General features: G+C 44.2%; 1 pseudogene across 1 annotated transcript; it reads right to left on the bottom strand.

The window, feature by feature from the left end:
* Window positions 1–205: 205 nt before the first annotated feature.
* On the bottom strand, window positions 206–20,512 carry LOC146201629 (nose resistant to fluoxetine protein 6-like; annotated as a pseudogene). Its single transcript, XR_014703577.1, has 6 exons — window positions 20,350–20,512; window positions 13,305–13,387; window positions 10,170–10,290; window positions 6,513–6,702; window positions 3,587–3,725; window positions 206–1,108 (listed from the first exon to the last, which is right to left on the bottom strand). The product of XR_014703577.1 is annotated as a nose resistant to fluoxetine protein 6-like (transcript).
* Window positions 20,513–21,200: the final 688 nt, after the last annotated feature.

Here is a 21,200-nt window from a genome sequence, read left to right as displayed (position 1 = left end):
TCATTGTCTCGGTTTTGAGGACCTATACGCAACATGGGCGCTCTACAACATTTACTCCGCAAAATACACACATACTATAGCATTTTAAAATTTGCTTTATGAGCCATTTTTGGCTACCTAACGTCAGGAAGTTTTTTATGAGCGTAGTTTCTTCTCATAAAGGTCTCATAAAATTCAATATATCAGCCGACTCCGCTTTGGACTCTAGTAGTTGCACGCTTTTATTTGCCAAAAAAAGGACCCGATTATTTTCTGTTGCCGGCTTCTCTATGCGGTGCGACAACAGGCATAATTATATATAAAGGCAATATATTCGTGCTTTGGAAGACTAGACAATTCATACCAACATGTCCTTAACAGGTTCTTACAATATTTCATAGCGACCTCGCAATTGTTTTAAAAAGCATTCCCCATTTGTTGTCTGTAGCAGATTTAGCCACTCGCTACTTGCACTTGACAAACTTTAATAGTAACATTTTGTTACTCATCAGAAACCTAGATCACTCCCATCAATACGTCCACACCAGTCTCTAACAATTCTCTACTGTATCCTCATAATTAAACTATTGTCCGAGAAAGGTCGACGTGGGAATGAAACAATTCCCACTTATAACACAATCCATATGGACACCGTTTCCATCGAGAAAGTCATCAGTATAGCTGTCGCTCTAAAAAACAAATGCGGTAAACTACACCGCCAGGTTGAAATAGTAATTCGTAGCGTATTTTATTGCAACTTTGGCTCAGATTTAATGCGCACGGAATGCAATTGTTTGGTGGGAGTGGGGTAAGAGCGGAATCAGGCTTGAACAGTTGGCTCTTCAGTCATTTTTTGTAAATGCAGTACGTGCAGTCAACCTCAACAGTTTCTTCTGCGCAAATAATTAAGATCAGAGCCAGGCAGAGAGCGAAAACTGCCGATGAATTTTTGGTTCCTCTCTGCGGCTTGATTGTCCGCTTCCGGCCTTTGCGCCGTCTCCCGTCGCCATTTTCGACTGAGCGCCCGGAATGCCATCTTGTCCAATGCGGCAGTCGGGGCTTCGCACAATAGGAACAGCGCGTACGCCAACAGCAGGCTCCAAATGAGTATCGCAAAGAAAGCCGACATCTGGAAGGAAATTCAACAACAAAAAAATAAAAATGTCCCGTGTGAGAAACATATAAAAATAAAATCATCGCGGCTGGCCCATCTCATTAGTGAGAATATACCAGAAATCTGCTAGACAAATATGCCTCCTACGTGTCGAACCTGGTGTAAACAGGTTCGCTATGCAACATGTGCCCACGCCGGTACAAAGAGTGGACAACACGCTTCCCATGCAAACATGAGCTTTTTTTGAATGTTATCGTCTTGCTAGTCATTCTTGGAAACAGTAATGTTATAGGGAATAAATACGGGGCACGGGAAATTTTATGTTTTAAAAGGCACATTAAAATGAATAACGCTCATGTAGATGGCTTCGATTAGCTTCCGTAATGACCTAATCTTTAAAATCCAGTGAAACGGAAACGCAATTTCCGGCACTTGCTTTGAAAGAATGAATGTAGACAAAAACTATCGCCATGACCAGTTGAATGCGGTACTAAGTGCAGCTGGGGTACTCAAGAGCTATGTAAACACAGTGGCCACTTTCCTGCGCCACAACAATCCAGGGAAAATCAGAAGGAAACTTGAAACAGCTTTCGTGTATGGGGGACGGTGAAGGATAAACGTGGACAAGAAATGAGCGGTCAGAAGGGCAGAGGTGTTTTCATCTCTGCACGTGTGCTTCGATGCTTACAGTTGCTGAATGCTACACCAAGCTGTTGAGGGATTCTTTGTTAATATAGGCAAATGTTTGTGGTAAGTTGCTTTAAAGAAGCCTATTATTTTTACTTTCAAGTGTTTTAACAACTGCACATGCCAAGCCATTAAAGAAAGAGGTTTACTTCGCCATGCCCAGTGCAATATTTAGGTTAGCTTGGCAATGCAACATAACGAACAGAAATAAAGAAAATGCTCGACAAACAAGCATGTACCTGAAGTCGAGCTTAACCGCCCACTTAAAGTTTGTAGCTGCTCTTCAGAGTGAGTGGACTTTTAATAGATTTAAACAGTACATAATAGTATACCGGGACCAAGACCAATGAGTACAGTCGCGAGCAAAAGTATTTTACAACACGCAGCCGATGGTGGAGCTCGAGGATAAAGTTATATATACGGACGCTACCCGTCTTGATATCGGTTCTGTTTTCCTCCACCTACACAAGAGCTTGGCGCGCGAGGCGCCCACGTATTGACGTCAACTTGAGTTGCCAACATACAGACATCTCGCAGTACTACATCATTTCTGCCATACTCTATACCAGGTTACATGACCACACTGCTCGGAGTTCTCCTCCCTGCACCGCGCTATACATGGGCTTGCTAACATCATCCAGACTCTCAATCCATCCTCTCCCCCTCATCTGAGACCTGGGAAGCTGCGAAGCTGCCCTGCACGCTACATAGTGGCCAACATCACTTAAAGAAATGACCCAAGGCTGCGAACCTCAACACCCTGTATTGCCACCTAGACTCCAGAGCTGCTAACTCGGACCTTCCAGGTGGGAATCGAATCCTCCAGCGCTTCGGATATCCCGATTCACACATCCTACACCTAGACCACGCATGCATATTCGTACGGCTTGATTAAAACAGGCATTTATATTTATGTCAGTTGGCCTTTCACATAATATGGTAGCTTGCAACTGTGTGGTAATGGCTGTGTGGAAGATAACAGAGGCAAACATTCAGAGATTGGTGATTAGGCTAGTAGCGAACTGCATGTACGCAAACGGGGATATTCAATGGAAGCAACCTACAGGTACAATTAATACTGTCGCTTCATGCCCTTGAATGCATCTTGAGTGTCCACGAGAAGGAAAAATGATCTTGACTACAATGCTGTAGCAGTGTGGGACCTCGAATAAAATCGTTCTAATAATGTATTAAGAAGCTACAGCTTGTAAAATCAAGATAAACATTGTAGAACTGTAATAAACAAGCAGGACCACGGCTAACAGTGCTCGCGCACATATTTCGCTTTGGCACAGCCAAGCTAAATCGGCTGCCATATTTTAATGGGACCACGAAAGAAACCAAAAGAGGCCTCTTTAAATACCATGGCGGATCTGGTAAAGCAAACACATACTCTGTCTTTTATAGAAAGCCCGTTATACTAAGTGGCACGGGCAGAGGCTCTTTATTTTTCTTTCCTTTTCATGCCTCAACATAATATACGTCTTTTATAGAGTTGGAAAGCACTGCTTGCGCCAATGAGCTAGGCCCGAACTATCAAAATTAATTTGCGCATAACAATGTTTCGTGATAATGTCCTGTCCGCTATCGTGGCGGTCCTAGCAGGCCTGACATGGTAGCAAAATTATATGACAATCATTCAACGCTAAGACGTGGTTGCAGCTCTCACAATTCTTATCTTGAGCTGCTAGCACTACCTTAAGCTTGACTTAGCTAGGCAAACAATACGAGCGAACCTGTAAAATTAGTTTTTAGGCTACGCAACCCGTTTTTAAATATCAGTTTTGAACGTGGACGATACGTTACCTGATTAAAGTGGCAACCATGCAGACGTTCCCTGGACGCACCACCAGGCTCATTAAAGGGAAGTGGGTGAGGTAGACACCGAAAGAAAGTTTACTTAGGGGAACGAAGGCATTCCAAGACAGGAAGCGATTGACGACTCCTGCGAGAATTCATCGTCAATGCGTTTGAGCACTACATGAAAATACGAAAATGTAGGTCATCGATTTGTTCACAGAATCAGTCGCCACGCTGCACTGGCTCTTTCACAATAGGTTGGTGAAGGTCAAACGCGAAATATTCCTTAACTGACGATGTAAACTACGTTCTTTTTTTTTTTTTTTTTTTTACGACGATTCTCTTTTTTAGGAATTGCACCGATTTACAGACCAGCCATAAAATTATTACCCTGAGATACCCGGGTAGGGGTTTTGTTCATTATGTCCCATGTCGCATGAATTAAATCTGTGTTGGTACATGGAATTGCATATAGCATCTGGCGCTCAACTTAGCAAAGTTTATAGGCATGACCGGCTGTGACTCCGATGTGTTTTGAAGAATTTGGAAAGCGCAGGTGCGTGTCAGTGCGCCAAAGATGCAGGAAGTCCTGCAGTCGCGCGATGTCCTGGCTAGTGTCTACAAATGCACCGCCCTGGAGTAATATTGCGGTCCAAAAGCTGACGACACCTGGTATGCGAAAAAAAAAAAAAAAAAAAAAAAAGACAGCACTATGAAAAGCACAACTTTCTAATACGCATTCAGCATACTTTTTTTCTCGTCCTACGATTGCCTTCAGATTGTCTCTCGAGTATTTCATGCGGACGTTTGAGGGGAACTGAAGGCAGCTGCTTCCAATAACTCCAGCGTTAGATCCAATCAGCTCGTTACTCAGTCTCGCTCCGTCGGCTTCCATGGCGCTGACCGCAGCGCCCATTGCTACTAAGACGATGAAGACAAGGCGCCTGTCGTGCTCTTCCGTCATCGATGGTCGCCTGGGGTACAAGCTTCTGCGTGGGGCACTCGCACCATTCGTGATTACTGCACGATCTGCCTGAGGTGAACCCTGTGAATGCGGTCCCTTCTAAAACATAAGGTATTTTTTTTTTCGATTTGAATTTTACAGCGCCTTAGTTCTACTCAGAGTTTCATTCGAAGGTTCGGTGCAGATTTTCTTGCTCCACGAAACCGAAAAGCGATTTCTGAGAGCGATTTGCATTAAAAACCTTTCTGATTGGACCACGCAGTGCAGTACGCAGACTCTCTAGACATACTGCTTTCCTTCCTGGATTCCGAAGGTACGCCGGATAGCTGGCTGGAATTCGCCATTAGCTTGTTTTTCTGCCAGTTCTTATGTCGGCGTCGACATGTCCTCAGCACAGACAGACCTTTGTCATCGCGCCAAGATGCTACGCGCTCTCTCACACGGCGTGCTGGTGTTTTGAAGGGAACGCCGGCGGTTGGGGCTTGCTTTCTGATCTAGGCAGTGCTCCAAAACGCTGCTGACACCGGCGGCGTACGTTTGATACCAAATCCGGTAGTGCTATGCCGAAGGAGCGTAGTGCGCACAGAAACACGTATTGCAATACGTGCACCCTCTTGTCGGGAGTGAGCTTAGTAGTCAAGTTCGAAATACCATAAACTTATTCGCTCTTACACCACAGCAGGCGCTAAAATAGACGCGCTATAGCACTCGTAACATCCTCTGATATTTATTTCATTCTCTCTAAAAAAAAAACTTCTTTTCTTCTTCTTGGCTCTTTTGGGACTCATGCAGTGCTGAGAAAACTGCATTCAAACTTCCCGCCACGCAAATCAAACTCGTGACGTCTAATTCGAAAAGGACTCCGAGATCACTGTTTTGAACTGAATGGCGTTGTAAGTTATTGTGTGGACGCGTGGAATATTTTACAAAAAAAAAAAAAAAAACCGTCACGTTTTAATGCATCATACAGAACCGGGAGGTGGTGACAAGTGCAGTTTTTTTAGCTCGAGTGAAACTTGTAAAAACTGCATTTTTTTTTCAGCAAAAGTTTACCTGTTTCGTGCGAACGCGGGTGGCCAGTCGACACAGGTGAACTGCCTTTCATCCTCAGTGACGTCCCTTTACGCATTTGCAAAACCTTTGGCCAATGTTAAGGCAAATGCATTTTTTTTTTCTTTTTTGTATAATGGCACGAATGGGTTGTTACTGGCGTAAACGACACGACACCAACGCCTGCTGCAGAAATAAATGAACCCTGCCTTTGGACTTGTTTTATTTCCGTTCGACATTAAGCTTGCAGGAACGTTCCAGTGCAGCGACTGTCGACATAATAAATAAATTAATAATGTCTTCTATGCGTTTTATAATTACTCAGAACCTCATATATAAGAATCGCGATCCAGTTGCACTACACTTGGTACAGGGTTTTCCGTTTCTTATTCAGATGCAGGTTAGCTACTCAATGCGCAGCTACGAAAAAAAAAAAAAAAAAAAAACAAATTGCGACGCTGTAGGGCGCACGCAAGTCGCTATGAATAGTGATGACCTGTGTGTGTCGCCGTAATAATCTTTACTTTGCTTTAGTGTTACTTATTAGTAAAAAAAGTAGTGGACAATTAGGTGCAGACTGCGAGATATTCCTGAGGCTATAATACTATGATACGCTATAAATACTTGCGGTTTTCAAAACCGCTACGCTTTGTAAGGAATACGAGCTAAATTTTATGACTATATTTTCTAGGACAGCTTGACAACCATGTAATAACATTAATATTGTTGTTTATGCACTTTTCATCTCTTCTTTTTGCAACCTCGTGCGTCCTGGTCCTCGCTTACCCTGAAGTTCGATGACAGAGAAAGACAGGATTAGGTGTATATTCTGCGCAATGGCATCGCATTCTAATTGGCCTCGACATTCTCTTGTTCTGGGTAAACACCGTTCTGACGCAATTAAGTACTTCATCTTACCTCCTCTGCCGGTGCAGCAGGAAAACGTAATCCAGCCAATGAAAAATGACCACAGTACGCGGTCACTGGTGGCTACAAGCAGTTTAAAAATTTGCGATGTGGGATCCGCGCTTCTGTACCAGGGAATCTTCATGAACACGACACACAGGGCGCTGCTGACGGCTACGCACCAGCCCGTCAATTCTGTGCTCTGCGCAGGATGACAAAAAAATTGGCACAACTAAAAGGCACGCTAAAAGACATGTAAATCGTCGTTTGTTTTTACGGGATTGTATTTTTCTCCTCTTAGCAATGCAAGCGGATTGCAAGGTGCAGCATCAAGACGCAGCTCAGCTTTCCCACAGCGTGCTGCCCATATCATCAAAGGATACTTTCGGCTCGCTAACATAGGTAAAAGGTGCAGGCAGGTGCTAACATGGAAATCAGGATGAATTAAACACTCATAGAGAAACACCATATTTGAAGTTTACTCTTGCTGCGTCGCCTATAAGTTCAGCGACGACTTATAAGCTGGTCGAGTGTGTAAAGGTTTTTTCTGTGCGAGTCCTTGGGAGGTCCTAAAAATTCCATGGTGGTAGAAGTGAAATATTGTGCCGACTTATGAAGGACTGAAGGAATTCCCTCATCGCCCTACAAAGCAGTGCAGGCATATATTGATTCCCTTGGAATAGATATATTATTACAGCTGTTCTATTTGGGGCCCTATCCAGAAACACAAAGGTTTGAGGTGGAAGCGAACATGTTTCAAGAAGGGAGATATATGGGCATGCAGAAGCGCGCAAATGTTCAAGTATGCGCGAAGAGAAAAGGGGAACTATGCAACAGCCACTTAAAATGTAATATGAGGGAAAATGTAATAATGCAGAAACTGCAAAAATGGACGTTCTAAGTAATCGAATGAGAAAAAGAGACGCAAAAGCTTTTCTTTTTAAACCTGGCATATTAGAGAAAAGACCATGGCTTGTGCGAAGGCTTACAAATTGGACGCAGTGTGTGAAGCGGAACCGCCGGCGTCGCCTCCTGTGCCGTAGTAATACAGGAAAAAGTTCCTACAACACCAGCATGAAAGCGCGCTAGGATAATCAATTAGACTCGTCTATAAGATTGGTCAATAAAGGCTGCGTGTACTGCAATAAGGCTCTTCAAAACGCCCACTCGAACGTCGTTGTTAATACCAGTCATTGCCTACGCAAAAATAGAGAACCAGCAACAGAAAACCCGAAAAACCGCTAAAGACAGCTAGATTCAGTACTTGCATCACAATGCTTTTTTTTTTTATTATATCCTCCTGAGACCCGGCTATGGGGATTTGTCCAATATATTGGACACTAAGTAATCAAACAGTACTCCTATGCCAAGGCATTCATCCTCATAAAACGCTGCAGTCCAATATATTGGACACCTGCTAGCGCCATCTATGCAACATAGATGAAAACACATCGTTCAAATTCCCGCCAAAACTTTTCAAAATGGTGTCTTTCAGCAGCGCGGCGTTTTGTGGCACCTGTCGGCTAAGTAAGTACTGTTTCCCGTATTTCTACCTACTTTCAGAGCATATCTTTGATTTTATATTAAAGGTAATACAACAGCGAATGCGCAGAATAAGAAATTTAAAGTGTTCAAGCGCCTAATTTTGTTCATGCGTCCTTTGATTTCGCGTGTCCACTGTGTTGGACGCTGGGACTCAACCCGGTCATTTTGACCGCGCTTTTGCCATGGCCTTGTTATGAATAGCAGACGAGTATTGTTGGTATTAAGCGGCTTGCGGACGAAATCGCCTCTCTTTGTTGTATAGCTGACCGGCCTCGCGTGTCTGATGAGACAGCTGACGCAATTTTATAATTTTATAATTTATAATTATAATTAAAAATTAAAATTTATGAATTATAACATTATAAATTATAAATTTAAAATTTTATAATTTCATAATATAAAACAATGTTCTTTTGTACCAAATGCCAGCTCTTCTTCTGCATCACAAAGGACAGAAGATGTTTTGAAATTGCCCACAGAAAGTGAAGAAGCGAGCGAAAGTTTCTTTTTTGAGCAGAGGAAGGCTCGCTTTACGTTCTTTTTCACCACTTTACCTTTGAAGTAATTAAAAAAATTGCACACGAATTTGAGAGCAATACCTGCGGCATGTAAATACATGCACGCTTGGTGAAAAAAGAACGGGTAGAATCCCAGTGTCCAATATATTGGACATCGCACTGAGCCGATATGTCAGGGATATTGAACAAAGGTTTATCACTTTTCACCTTCATAACCATACTGACTTATTCTGAAAGTTAAAGTAAAATCTGTGCACCCAATGCATTCCCGGTCTCAGGAGGATATTTTGTTATTTGGACTTTAAACGGTATAACCAATATTTTGCAGGGCCCCAGACACTCTCAAGCTGCTTAACTGTAGATTTTCATCCGGGGTCCATACCCTGAAATATGTATCTGGAGGGTAACTAAGCGGATACGTTATAAACCTATTATAAAATATTTTTTTTTTTCATCCTCAATGACATCCAGCCTACCTTCTGCAGGCTTAAATTATAGTTGCAAAATCACTTCTTTTCTTTCCCGACTACAAACTGCTGACTGTAAGCACTTTATCTCGCAAAAAGAGGTCGTCTGCTTCAACTTAGTTTGCCCAGCACTGTGCAGACGATTCTCTGCACATACCGACGTTTCTGGGTGGGATTCCAGCGCTGCTGCCAACGCACAACTTCATATTGTGGCGATATTTTGGATTACATTTGCGAGCAGTCATAGTTAGAGCAGTATTTATTCCGCCTTGAGTCCGGCTCAACTATGATTCGATGGGCCATCCTTGTGTAACGTTTAACGTTTAGTTAACTTAGCATGCGTCCAACCTCTGCGGTCTGCCAGAGTATTATCAGCATGGGGAGATGAATCTGGATCAGCTCGAAGAAAAGGTTCTTGTGGGTATCATCCCTCCACTTGTTCACTTCGTCTCACAATGCAGCTGTGCTACCAAGGGTATTCCAGATAGCGAGAGCGGGCTTCCTTATTCGTATTTGAATGGCAGCGATTATTTATCGTGCATCTAATGACTCATGAGGGACACCGACTTTTTAACTGCATAAAAAGCACTCATTTACATTTGAAACTTAAAAACCAGCAAGCACTCTTTCCTAAACTCCTGCACATACGACTGGTCGAAATCCGCCGGACCGCCTTCGCGGCAATCAGACTTGACTGCTGCATTAACAATTATTGTTGCATAAATCAATTCAAGGCGTATTTAGTGCTTTTCAATATCCGCCACCTTGACATCTCGTTGTTGTTATTCTCTCGTAGTGACTTTATTTTGCAGAAATCAAAATAATTTTAAAGAACATCGACAATAACAAAATATGTAGGACCACCGTAAACCACCAGAAAAAAAAAAAAAAAGCCAACCAGGCCTACACGACACTAAAAATAACGCCTCCTCCAATATATTTTTGCCCACTAAACAGTTTAAAAACCCCTTGAAATTTGCGGGAAAACCGCTAAATTGGCAATACTGGACATAACTCGCGGAATTTGTTTGCAGGCTCTTCGAACATGCGTCTTTTTGGAGGCAAGATTCATATCTGAAGGAGCCTGGCAATATCGGGAGCACTTGTGCGAAAATCTCGTACTGGACTGCAACTCTCACCCTTGACATTTTCCAATTCCCGAATTCTTCGACGATGAAAAATGCAATGCATCCACTGAAGTAGCTCACAGCGTGGTAGGAAGGCCGCATATAGAAAGAGTTTAGAAGCTTAGGTAGGGGGCTGCAAAAAAAAAGGAGATCAAGACTTCATGTAACAAAGTTAAGAATTTTTCAGAATGTCTTAATACCTGAAATCGCATAGAAAATTTTATGGTTTTGCATCACTGAAGCCTCCATTATCGCACCAGCTACCTCTTGATGCACTGAACGTGTTAACATTACTGAGACGCGTACCGGGCGGCATTGCTAACAGCTTCGGCCCCATACAGATTTGCGCGGCTTCAGAGGGTGACCACTGAAAAAAAAAAAGGAAGAAGAGAAGCTTTACACTACCAGAAATGTTTCCTCGGTTTCTTGTTAAACTCTGATATCCCGTTTATACTGAGTCACGAAGCGTCTAAAACGAACATTGCAGGCGTAGTGTATACATGGAAATCGATCTCAACATAAAGGGTACAGAGAGTGCATCCTTATGCAGTTTTCTTTACCGTTTCTTTTAATGACCGCGTGCGCCGCCACTATACGTAAAAACTCGCAGTTTTACCAACGTGGAACGCCATTTCTTTACACATGGTACCTATGAGAATATTTGCAACTGGTAACAGGTAACGAAGCACTAGAAGTGTTAGGAATATGTCTACTTAGGACAGGTATAGTAACCGCAGATCGGGATCTTGAAAGGGACATAACCAGGAGAATAAAAATCGGATGGTGAACTCGCTGTTTATGACTAGAAGTTTACCGTATCGCTCAAGAGAAAATTATATAACAGTTGCATCTTACTGGTACTCACCTATGGGGCTGAAAAGTGCAGGCTAACGAAAAGGGTTCTATTTAAGTTGAGGGCAACGCAGAGAGCTATGGACTGAAAAATGGTAAGTGTAACGTTAAGAGATAGGAAGCGTACAGAGTAGGTCAGAGAAACGACTGGAGTTAATGACATTTTACTGGAAATCAAGAAGAAGAAATTGGCATGGGCAGGGCATGTAGTGCGAAGAGAGGATAACCAATTGTCACTAAGGGTAACAAATTGAATTCCAAGGGAAAGAAAGCGCAGCAAGGGCGATAGAAAGTTAGGTTGGAGGATGAGGTTAAGAAGTTCGCAGGGGTCAAGTGATGCCGCTAGCACAGGACTGGTTTAATTGGAGAAATATGGCAGAGGACCCTGCAGTGGCTGATGATGATGATAATGATGATACATTTCAAAAAGCTCTGACACATACAACCAAAAAAGACAGTTTAAAGTGCTCGCCTAAATGAGAAGGTGGGGTACATCGCAACCGGCGGAATATCGGGATCGGCCACACTCCACGCTGAAATGGCACAGCCCAGTAAGGACAGCATGACGAACGCCCCCAAGGCGAGCGCTCTGCGGCTATGCAGTGCCCAGTTGAAAAAAAAAAGAATGTTATACCGGGTCATGTTTCGAATCTGCATGTTTTCTGCTTTGAGGTACGATTGAGTTGGTACATCATACTTTCTGCACAATACATCCGGGCCTTGTGTGCTAACGTCCGTCAGACATAAAACCCAGCGACATCATTATTCAGCGCACGGGTACTGATCTTCCTATCCATGGCATCTAACAACAGGGAGCTCGTAGCGATCATCGGCGTTCTCTTCTGAATAATCTAAGTATTATTTTGTTTTCTTGCAATGCCAGCCGCAAGTGCTAAGCAGCGGGTTAAGAGCCGTTCAAGTTTACTTTCTCGATTTAAAGTGTAATTCATTAACATAATGATTGTCAAACAAAATAGCCGCCAGTAGGTTCGTCGTACTATTACAGAGGGTGCAGAACATGCCACCGGTTTCAAAGCCTGGCACAACCAACAGTATTTTAACAGAGGTATAAAAAGCAAGAAAAAAGTGGCTGCGTGGAGACAGTTATTGCGACTGAATTGAGTCGTCCCCACAAATACCGAAGTAATGTTCAGAACGTGGAACACGCGCGATGTGACGATGAGATACTAGATGTGGGTGATAAATAACGAGACTAGAGCATAAATTAACGTTCACTCCTGCACCCCTGAAGTTGAACTGACCTTATTAAAACGCCCCCCTCCTATGCTTAGGCACAGTTACGTAAAAGTTCTCCAATAAGAGAGTAATTACTTCCTAGCATCAATGCAAGTGTACCTTTAAGTGAACAAAAGGAAGCAACGCAGGTTTCACTGAAAACTTAGCATTTGACGAAAAATTGGATTTCTTGTGAACTTTGAATCCGGGACTGCAGCGGATTCTGGCGCTCTGCCAACTCAGCTTACCAGCAACGCCAGTAGATAAAATGATAAGGCGAGGGCGAATTTATCAAGGACTCGAAACATGAACAGTGCTGGTTCAATGTTTAAGAGAATTGCCCGGCATTCGAACACCGGACTAGGGAGGTTTTCAACTACAGTTGCTACAAAACCTTGTAGCCCTTTTTTATGTGTCGCCGTATGATTGCTATTGGGTGGATGCTAATGAATAATTACTCCCTAATTGCTACTCTCTTCTTCGAGAATTGCTCTAAAAATTAGACTAACACTCTTCCTACTTGCAAAGTCACTTGCAGTTGTTGATCAGCTCGCTCTTGCAGCACCATCTGGTCTGCTGCCCTTCCTGGTTAGCTCAGTTGGAAGAGCGACTACCTCGGATTGGCTGTGGTCTAGGTTTCGAAAACTGAACTAGACAGATTTTTTTTCTTATTGTGCGGAGATTCGGTAAAAGCTGTGTATCGTGGAGGATTTCCCTAAAACTTGGATCGATACGAACGTTTCACTGCCGGAAGCCAGCAACAAGCACAAACTTTGCGCACGAGAAATACCGAATGCTAAAAATTATCGGACAGGCCGCAATCAGCCTCCTACATTTAAGGGGGAAAAGAATGCACGTGTGCGAGGGTCCAAATCCTCCCTTCTGTCAACGTGGCAAGCATTGTTCCGTCTCCGTTGTCTCTGGCTACCTTCACCAAGATCGTGCGGGACGAAGCTAGTGCACTTCTAGTCGCGCTGAGGTCTTGCACTCGAAAACTGTTGTCACTCTGGCCGAAGATTGTTTCAAAGGTTTTCCTCTTAAGTTCCTTATGGCACTTACTTTTTTAGTGTCATCAAAACAAGGAGAGAGACGATGTACAGTTGGAAGTCGGCAGATAGGTACCATATGTGGAGGAGGGGGCTCTGCAATAGAAAAATGTGTTTATGTTTGAAAATGTGATTTAATTGTGGTACTTTAAACGTTGAAACTAAATGCTCACAATGCAAGATAAAAAAACAGCAAAATAATTTTAGGCTGACGCACTTTTGGTTGTGAGATGATGTCTTTTTGAAGTCTGGAGATGTCGCAAAACTCCTTGTTACTCAGCCATCCGACAAAAAGAATGTGATGAGGTGATCAAAGACTTGCATTAAAAATGAACCAGTCATCCTAAATTTCGTTGCCAATAAAAGTTGTTGAACAGCGAGGAAATATAAAGGCCCGACAAAAAGTAAAAATGCATGTCCACTAAATTCCGCGCCATCGCTTGGATCCGGCATGCATAGCAGGCGTAAATATTAAATGGCACGAATAGAACTCGACTACTTCATCCCACTTTGCAACCAGCAGAATAACAAATTTATATAATAGTCACTGATGGCAAAGCCAAGCAACCAGCTCAGCGAAAGTCAAAATAAAGGAAATATGGCGTCATTACGGACAGCTGTTATCGTGGTCACTCTTCAGCCCATTATGAATCGGGCATCTTTTTCGGTTTCCCAACTTTTTCGAGCTCATTTTTCGGATCGTGCCACAATTGAGCGAATATGACGTCATAATAGATGACTTCTTTCGTGGTCATTGTTCAGCCTGTTTTGAATCCAGCATCTTTTTCAGTTTCACAACTTTCTCAAGCTCGTTTTCCGGTGATTTATAGCAACATCCTACGAGCAAAGCAGCCTTCCATTATCGAGAGTGTAATAGAATAAGAGAGAGAGAAAAGAAAGTTAGGGGGACACTCCAGCTTTGCCTTAAGAGTAGATTCGATGGCACCTTTATCACCACCTTCTCATTCCGCTAATACATATTTATATATATTTTGCTTAGGCTGGTATTCAGGGAAATGATGACTCATTATTTTTTTTTTCAAGGGGAAGCCTAGACTTGTCAGAGGTACGCACCTCGTCGTTCCGAATCCCTAACGCAAACTAGCCTCCAATTTGAATAGAGTATGGATGCTAAATGGGACCCCATACTGTATGACACCATCTTGAACACTGCGAAAAGAACGTATGCATCCCAGTTTTGATATGAGATCGCATGCGCCTTCTCTCCGATACTGTTTTTCTTGATTCTGAGTTACGACGACGGCGACGTCTTTTTGACCAAAGGAGCTGTGAAAGAAAAACCGAGCTCGTTGTTCGTTTGAAAACATGGGACTGGTCGACGCGCGCTTGGGGGGAAATGAAATAAATAACACTGACAAGGAAGGCTATTGTATAACGTGTGCGGGACAAAGTTAGAAGTGCAATTTGATTTCTTACAGTTCCAAGTTTGAGGGCAATCAAGTTATATTTATGCTAGTGGAAGCAAGGTAAACGTTTTGCTAGTGGCTCTCGCATACATTGTATCTTGTCTGGGCCGATTTGTATTTGCTAGTGCGCGTTATTTTGATAACCCAGATGCAAATTTTAATAGCAGTATGGATTTTAAATTTGTACGCAGGTAGCAAGTTAAATTAACGGTGGTCGTGGTTGTTTTTTTTTTTTTTTTTTTTTTGCGCCCACTCTTTTCTAGGAGCAGAATGCACCGCTCCGTTTTTCCATATAAGCAACACAAGGAGGACGTAATCATGACAAATCTGAAATGCTGGAATTCTTTCATTCCGATTCCATTCCATTCCTGCCATCTGCCCGAGTGTGTGGTCCGTGTGAAAGCGAGGGCGTGGAACAAAGATGAAGGGCGAAGATAGCCAAAATGTGATGCAACTGATTAAGTCCATAACACACACCAGCCCAGCGATAACAAAGCATTATATCACCATACACTTTGGCCGCAAAATGTACGGCCATAACAGAAACAGTCAGTTGGCAAGGTTGTTTGCACTTATGGTGGCCTCTTTACTCAGCTCTGCTAAGATTACCTTCTATAGCGAACACCGTGTAGTAATCATCTAGGTCCCTGCAGCCCAAACAAATCAGCCTTTGAGATATAGGCTTTCTGTCTGACAAGAACTGCGCATTAATGATTCAAGGCAGTAAAATATAATTTTTTAATGTACATTTAAGCCACCAGCACGACGCAGTGGAATGCCCAGGTTAGTGACAAGGAAAAATTTGTTTTGTTGTTGTTTTTTTTCAAAGAGCAGAAACATGTTAGCCCGCGCCATTATTTATATTTCGAGTCTGTCGCGCAGTGGCCTCCCCGTCGTAGCGCGAGGTTTGCCTGAACAAATGGAATAGGTGACCCTCGTCACTGTCCACGAACAAAGTGCGGTGCTTGTGCTTCGAAGGTGCAGGAGTCACTCGCTGGCCGGCAGAAGAACTCATCTGCTCATGTCAGCAGGCCCGCTCAGTACTTTTCACACATGTCACAAGCTGCTACGGCGCATTCTTTCATTTTACCTACGCTGAACTTTTCTCTCAGGTCTAGAGTACTGTACATGATTTACCTTAATGCCGGCCAAAGATTGCATATCCGCGGGGGTGCACGGCGTTGTGAAACGCGAACACATCGATCTTTGTTATACTGATGATGAAGCTTATTACGGCACTGTTATTACATTTTGTCCAATGCTGTCCGCGTTTAGGCAATCTGTGGCATACCGTATCTCGTCGATGTCAATCCTACAATGCATTCTTCTAACCTGAGCGCTGTATGTGTCAGCGACACTCCAATTACTCGCCTGTTGACGCTTATAACTTCTATGTCATTACCCTGCAAAGAGTCATACAAGAATTTTTTTAATTAATTGTCACTGAAAGGTTATGAGAACACTTTATTGTGTTTGTAAACCTCTCGCGCAACGAAGCAAAGACGTGACACCACGCCGCCACGCGTGCTGGTCCTCCGATATGGCAAGGTCCATTTCGTGAAATTCGACAACCCAGGGGCCGTATTACGGACCGCTCTATAATTGAGAGCGCTCTAAAACGCCCGCTGCTGTTGGTCGCCGTCGCCATCTTGAAAAGTTGCGTCACGGGATGCTGCGATTACGTCGCAGAGGCGAAAAAACAGATGACGTCGCGCACCTAATTATGCCCGTGGTTTTAGACTATTTTTGTAGAGCGCGTTGAGACGGTCTAAAACGTTTTAGAGCGAAAATGGCGGCGGCGTCCGCGGTGGAGTGGTATGAGTGGTGGCTGCGGCGCTGAAGCGGCAACGCCGGCGCGAGCAACGACGAAGGGCGGAGAGTGAGAATGCGTTCTACTTGTTCGGCGAATTGTTCCGACGCCTATTTCGACTTGAAAATGCGAGAGCGGAATGGTGGTGCGACGAATGCGCCGATGAACTGTGATGAAGCTCGCAGCGACCGCTCTTGACGGTGCGGCTGTCATGCATGCTCCGATCCATTTCTTTTTTTTGCCTCCGGAGGATTTCGGCTCCACAGGTAGTCGGCCTCTCATAACTGACGGTGAGCAAGTGCGTGCGTCAAATGGCTGAACTCAACTACTGCAAAGTTGGCGCTGAAGGGTGGTTGGGCTCCGCAGTGCGCCCAAAGCAAAAGGCGGAGGCGAAGGCAACATACAGTGCAAAACGAATGAAAACGAGCGAGGTTGGTAGTGTACGCTCAACCGCGTTGCTTTTCCCCGTGCTCGTTCTAACTGAAGCATTTGTGTGTGAGATGTTCGTGTGGACATAAAAGTTTATTTTGCCTGTGCTCCGCGATCGATCTTTCTTTTGTTTCTGTTTCCTAAAGAAAAATAAACAAAGCCCCGATTACACTGCTTTCGATATGATTTCTCCGCGCATTTAGGACCATCACACAGTACCTTGACATCAGACGATGCGCAAAAGCCGGCACTATAGCCGTGGAATCAGCTGTTTTACTGAAAATCGCCATTTTTACGGTTTGTTTACCTCTGCCAGCGCGCCCTCGCGGCAAAAGAAGCTACCCACGAGAGCGTTTAATTGCAAAACTGTAGCTGTTTCTTGATTTTTTTTATGACATTGAACTTTAAATGCGGCTTCTTGAAAATATAAAACTTTAGTTAATTTATTCACACGCTATATCTATAAAAAAGTTAGCAAACGGCTCCTTGACGTGCGAATAAACCTGTTGCCGTGAAAATAAGCGGCCCGGGGCGGCACCCTGGCGATCATTGGTTGATTCCAATTTTCGTCACGCGTTGACGTCTCGCCGAGACGTCACGGCGTCGTCATTTTGACGTCACGCTCTATAACTTTAGAGCGAGTCCCGTAATTCGGCCCCAGTATTTTTTCCTTTACAAAACAAGCTAAAGGCTAGCTTTATTAGGAAGTGAAGAATTCTCGCAATTTACTTTCCGAGAAAGATTACTTTTCACTGTATTTACTTAATATCGGTCTGTTATTTTCATCCAGCACTGCCGTAGAGTACTACCGGCAAGGTACTACACTAGGCTAGGCCGCTACAAGTTACGTGATCATGTAACTCTTGCATAAAATAACACGCTCTTCGGCGATGAGCCTAGTTGGTAATACTAACGGCCAGGTAAAGAACGGCAGGCCATCGACACGTTGGAGTTTCGTGGATCTCCTCAAAGAGTGTCGAAAGATTGTTTCGCGCTCGCGCAAGCTATATGCCGTTGTGCGGTGCTGTCCCGTGAAGGAGCGTGCTTTCCAGTAATCTCATGTGTAATATTTATAGTAAAAGAGAAGAAAAATTATATCCGTATTTTCTTTCTTCTTAAGATTCTAGACAAGAAGTCTCGCGGTTCGTCTCTTCGGTAAGCATATCAGGCATTCGCTAATGATGATGCTTGGATCTTGTCCTGTGTGAGGCCACTGCTTATGGTTTTACATTCTTAATCGGGGGAGAATGCAGTCAACCTTCAAGGCCGGAATACACGGAGCGTTTTTTCCGCGTCAAGCCGGCGTTTTTCTCCCGACGGTGGGCACTCGACGTCCGGCGTCAGAAAAAACGCACACCGCCGCAGATCTGGCCCTGCCAGATATTTGACGCGCGGGCGGAGCGGCGTCCTCTAGAACCGGAAGCTACTGCGAACGCGAGCCAATAGGAGCGCGGAAAGCTGGCATTTCCGGTTTGAGTGGCCGCTGTCAATGGCCGCCATGGCCGACGTGGTATGCGGCAGTTTGGCCGCAGAAATGTGATTATCGCGAAAATAAACGCTTTATCAAGTACGGAATGTCGCTTTGTTGTGAGTATACGACCTACTCTCGGATCGTTATGTATTTGTTTTCTCCCCGAAACGAAATTTGTAAAAAAAAAAAAAGAAAAAAAAAAAGAAAAAGAAAAAAAGGAACCGAGCCGCTGGTATCCGAGAGGGCATTCCGAGGTATCTTCGTTCATTCGAGCGAGCCAAATCCTTGTGCGACCTATGTACGCTTTCTACATTTAGCATATTAGCGTTGGAATGAGCCTTTTCGCGATTTTAACACCAGGGACAGCATCGCTTCACTCACGTACCTCGCTCTCGGTTATTTCCGCTCGCTGGTGCATTTGCTTTCGCATCGAGGGATCTGCGGCGGCGCTCTAGCCGCTTCGTCGTTCCATGTATATCGAACTGAGCGTCGCGTCGGCGCGGCAATTTTCGACGCGCGAAAATCGTGGGAAAAAACGCCGCATGTATTCAGCAGGAAACGCGGAATGTGTTGGAGGACAGTCACCATCCTGCACCACCATGCGTTATGTTCCGTTCTCTCCCTCTCCCTCCCGTATTGGTTTCAATTATCGCATGCCGGACACAATCCCTGGGGCTCCCTTAAAGGCTAACAATTTTTCTTTTTCTTGAGCGTGTTGTGGTGCACACAGATGTGTTTGTGTCCTCCCACACATGTCTCCACCTATTTGGAAGCACTAGCACCGCAACCTCCGGGTCTTTTGTGATTATCGGGACGCAGGGTCCTTCCAGCTTTCAACGGCAGGCAATTGTCAGGATTTCGCTATAAATAATTGTTGTCTTCAAGATGGCAGCGCATGGGCGGACCGGCGGCACGCCGAATCCTGGGGCGATCGCACGTGTAGGTAGGGGGAGAAAGGAAAATCTATGCAGGGGGAGAGAGTTCAGCTTGTTTTTAGTAGTCTCATTGTTTGCTACCCTGGGTTCGAGGCTGTGCCCAACCTCACGGGCAGTGTGAAAGGTGTTCTTTTTTTTTTAATCTGGGCTAAGTCTCATGGATTGACCGCCTCAACACCTTTATACTCGAATATTAAAAAAAAAAAAACAGAAAAAAGAGCTAGTGGAGATACTCGGACTAGGAGAAAGGCGGTTCAGTGAAAGGCTAGTTACAAGGTCTCGCTGGCGCAAGGCGCGCCAAGCTGATTTGTTGGAGCGCAGAGTCCCTGGCTGAATATTAGGCCGACTGCAATTTTTCCGACCTGCTTTAAGCTGTAAATATGCTGTGTCAATATTGGTATACAGTTTTCGTTATTCCTCCGAAAGAGTGCCCTGCTTGCTGTTCTCACCACCACCCACCACCACTAAGCCCGACTTTATTTCCTGTTTCAGTTCGCAACACCCATCACTTTCCAAAAGTATCTGAGAAATGAATGTTAAAGAAATGAGGCCTAATGCTAGTTAGAGGCGTTGCCTTCCGGAGACCAAAAATTATTCGCATGCATAATCAAGTTTGAATGGCTCGAATGGAGACTGTGTTTTTTATCGAAAATATTTAAATCAAACCTCAGTGACTTTGATTATTTAAACTGTTCTCACATGTAAAGATGGGTTTCAGCGCCTCAATGACTAAGTTTTCCGATCTCAGTTTCGAAAATTTAGGTACAAGTAAACGTACTGATGGCTTTAACGTACGCCTCATAATGTCAGTCATTTTACGCGTAGCCCTCCTAGTAAAAAAAGGAATGCTTCCACAACCACAGAAGATCGGCCTCCACACATACTTTTCCGAGTAATGCAGTTACGACGTGCCTGTCAGCCCAGCTACCCTCATAGAACGCAAATCAAGTGATGATCCTTGGAAAAATACTGACAGCAGTGCTCACCTGAGGGTCAACCGTGAAATAGTTTCTGATTTGAAGCAGCAGCCGCCACCACTCGTTGTTGATCTCGACGTAAAAATTCTTAAAGAATGCCTTGACATATGGTCCAGTTACAAAGTGTGGAACGACGTGAAAGCACATGAGCACGAAGAAGAGTGGAATGCACACCCTGAAACAATACAAAAATGTCACATAAAAAGCAAAACCGCTGATTGACATAATATATACGGAGTTATTTGCTATTTCAAAATAGTATGGTCGAGACATTTTAAAGGGAATACTTCACGCATGCACTTATACAGTGCTCTGGAACTTTATCGTACGCGTTTTGAAAAATTCTCCCGCCTCAACAGGAGGCTCTTTTGCGCTGAAACTGTGCAGAAAGCTTGCGCCTTGTTGCCTCCTTCTTTATGAGGTAAGTTTGACCATAGTGCTTACTTGGTTCGGTCGCGCATGATCAGAAACCAGAGCCGTCTGCAACAAGAATGAGGAGCAAAAGACGCAAACGCCAATTTTCCGTCGATGGGCACCTGTGGCGTCATCTAGCGCGACTACAGGAACGTGCTATGCTTGCCTCGGCGCTTTCCTCCAGCGACGCCAGGTGACGCCACAGCTGCCATTTGCTGAAAAAACTGCGCTGGAGTTTTTTGCTTCTCAGTCTCGTCGCAGACGGTTCTGGTTTTTCATCATACGCGGCCGAACCACGTAAGCGCCATGGTCAAACTTACCTAGTAAAGAAGGGGACAACAACGCGCGAGCTTTGTGCACAGTTTCAGCGCAAATTAGCTACCGGTTGAGGGTTGAGAAAAATGGGTACGATAAAGTTGCAGAGCACTATACAACTCTTATCGGAA

The sequence above is a fragment of the Amblyomma maculatum genome, chromosome 1 (assembly GCF_055883805.1).
Source record: "Amblyomma maculatum isolate TAMU_Amacu chromosome 1, ASM5588380v1, whole genome shotgun sequence".
Classification (NCBI taxonomy): Eukaryota; Metazoa; Arthropoda; class Arachnida; order Ixodida; family Ixodidae; genus Amblyomma; species Amblyomma maculatum.
Note: the sequence above shows the minus strand (reverse complement) of the source record. Positions and strands in the feature narration are given on the sequence as shown.